General features: G+C 54.2%; 1 pseudogene; it reads left to right on the top strand.

Annotated features, from left to right (window-relative positions):
• Positions 1–988: 988 nt before the first annotated feature.
• On the top strand, positions 989–2,579 carry LOC109373385 (LIM domain-binding protein 1 pseudogene; annotated as a pseudogene).
• Positions 2,580–3,052: the final 473 nt, after the last annotated feature.

Below are 3,052 nucleotides of genomic sequence, written 5' to 3'. Positions count from 1 at the left end.
AAACCCAAAACATTAATTCAAAAAGACATGTATCCTTGGGCCGGCCGAGTGGCGCAACGGTTAAGAGCTGGCTTGGGACGCCAGAGGATCCGGTTTGGTTCCCACATATGAGGGCCAGTGACACTGCCCTCTACAGCTAAGATGCTGAACAACAGCTCTACCTGGAGCTGGGCTGCTGTGAGTCGCCGGCAATGGCGTAGGCTGCAGTCCCTCTGGCAATGGGTTGCCATGGGCTACTATATGTAGAAAGCAGCCAGCATGAGCGGCCAGCAGCCGCAATGAGCGACCGTCTAGAAGCCGGCGACTGATCTGCCTTGCACGGGAAGAATGCAATGATGGTGCCAACTTGGGCCAGTGAAGCAACATCCTCCACAACCAGATTGAAGAACAAAACGACAGCAACTTGTCTGTTCTGCTTCCCCTGATTCCCCAGCACTGTCCCCATCCCTCCAATTCCTCAATAAAAATATTTAAAAAAAGAAGTGATACATATGTACAATGAAATAGTACTCAACCATAAAAAGGAATGAAAGCTTGCCATCTGCAACATGGATGGACCTAGAGGGTATTGTGCTGAGTAGAATAAGACAGAGAAAGACAAATATCATACGATCTCACTTTATGAGTAATCTAAAAACACAAATGAACAAAGAAATCAGAAACAAACTAATAGATACAGTGAACATTTTCTGGGTTGTCAGATGAGAGGGGGTTTGGAGGACAGGGTAAAAAGGTCAAGAGATTAAGAAGTACAAATTGGCAGTTACAAAATAATCATGAGGATGCAAAGTACAGCATAGAGAATATAGTCAATAATATTGTAACAATTATTTGGGGGAGGAGAGAGGGGGGCAGGGGGAGAGCTCCACCCTCTGCCTGGCCCAGGGCCTCATTCTGAGAGGGGCTTGAGAGCCAGTAGGGAGGGAAAGAGAGAGAAATGGGGAAAAGTCAGAGAGCAGGCCCGCTCCACGTGTTTCTGTGTGTGCGAATGCGAGTGAGTGTGAGTGTCCGGCCCTGCCTAGCCTGCCTCCCTGGCACAGAGGTCTGGTGGCCTGGGGAGGGGTGGCGGGCTGCTTGGAGGCAGAGGTAGCAAGAGGTGGTGACCAGGAGAGCCCAGGAGGAGGAGGAGGAGGAGAGAGAAAACAGTGGAGAAGCCATTGTTGAGCAAACCTGCAAACAAAGGCTCCTGACTCCCCACGCACCACCACTCTCCAGGCTGGCTCCTAGCCTCACCCGGACCCAGTGGCCATTGCAATCTCCCCAACAGCCTCCTGCTGTGGCCACCCAGATTGAGGGGAGGGGGGGTGGCGAGTACTGTGCTTGTGAGTCTTTGTACAGCCCAGGAGTGGAGCTCCCAGCCAGGCCTGCCTGTCTCACTCTGGACATAAGCGGCTGAAGTTGGCCCCCTCAGACCTCACCCCTGTCAGGGCCCCACTGGGCTTGCAGCTGCCCCCCACCCGCACCTCTCCTGGCCCTCCTCAGTTCTCCCAGTTTGTTCCTCCAAGTCATACAAGCTGTACTTTCGAAGAAGCCCCCAAAAGACAACGCCTTCCACCCTCCCAGCACCAGGCTACATCTGGATGGGGGCCTGACTCCCAGGTATCCACCCACGTACCTGGAGTCCGGGACTGGAGGGCACAGGCCATATGGCAACCAAACTGATGACGAACATGAGAGCTTATAGATGGCTTCCACACGGGACAGAAGAGTGGAAGGTCTCTGCTGGGATATTTTCACAATTCTTTGAAGATGCTGTTCCTGGCCAGAACCTGATCGCAGTCTACTTCAGCAGCATCTTTGAGGGGTGCTACAGCACCCCACGGAGGCATTCCACAGCAACGTGTGACCCTCAGCTATGACCAGGGCAACATGGTGACGTGGCGTGGCAAACTCATGTTCACCCAGGTGTGTGTGCAGGGCCAGTTGTACCTGGAGTTCACGTTAAACGGCATGGCGCAGATAGAGACGTGGCCCTCCAGCATCGGGCAGCTCCGGGAGCTCATCCCACAGCATCCTTGCCACGCATGCCCAGGACCCCCGATGTTAGATCACCTCTCCCAAAACGTCACTTGGTGTGGGCTGTCCAATTCTACTTTTAACTGCCACCAACTCAGTGCGACACGTGAGCCATGCAGGAGCTCAGGTCCTGCCACCAGACCTACAGCCTCCTCAGCACTGCAAACCGCCCTAAGATGGGCCTTTCCCCCAGGTGGCAGCACACGTTAGCGCCCCCTGGTGGAGCCCACATGGCAGACAACCAACAAACAGCAGAATCTGAAGATGTCACTGGAACGAACCATGAGCTGGGGGCGGGGGTGGGGTGTAGCAACACCCCCACCAACAACAGCAAGTAGAAAAGCTCAGCCAGCACCTTCATCCTCTCCAGCCAGGATGTGATGGTGGTAGGGGCCCCCACCCTGATGGGTGGGGAGTTCAGGGACCAGACCCAGAGGCTCATCCCTGTGAGAAGACCCAGTATGACGCAGCCAAGGAGCCACATAGTGCGCTGCTGGCCTGCCCCTCTTCCCCGCCCCACCCTCACCCCCTTTCCCACAGCCCCAGAGCAGAAGACAGAGTGAACAGACTGAGCATCTAAAATGGGCAGCCTCCATCCACTCACTTCAGGGAGGAACTGTCTCGCTAGGGTCCGCTACCAAGATTTGTCCCCCGTGGCCCTCGGCTGGGCCTGGTCTCTGCAGGCCTTTCTGAAGGGAGGAGATACTCATAAGGATGCCTAGGTGTACTATGGGCCTCTGAGAAATATCCTGACCACCACAACCAACCCCACACCCCCCCACCCCACGGACACTTGCCTCCTATTGCACCCCAGGTTCTAGGATCCCCACCCTCCTGACTCCACACTCTTTAAACCTAGGAGTGTCTATACCCACAGGCCTTAGGGAATCAAAGCTATGGGGCTTGGATGAGTGCCCCTCACTCAGCCCCTCCCCCTAGGTAGTTGGTAATAGAGGGTAAAAGTCTGGGCTCCTCCCTTCTGCTACCTATCCAGCTTCAAATTATATATATATATATATATATATATATATATATA

This window comes from Hipposideros armiger, unplaced genomic scaffold, assembly GCF_001890085.2.
Source record: "Hipposideros armiger isolate ML-2016 unplaced genomic scaffold, ASM189008v1 scaffold_716, whole genome shotgun sequence".
Taxonomy (NCBI): Eukaryota; Metazoa; Chordata; class Mammalia; order Chiroptera; family Hipposideridae; genus Hipposideros; species Hipposideros armiger.
Note: the sequence above shows the minus strand (reverse complement) of the source record. Positions and strands in the feature narration are given on the sequence as shown.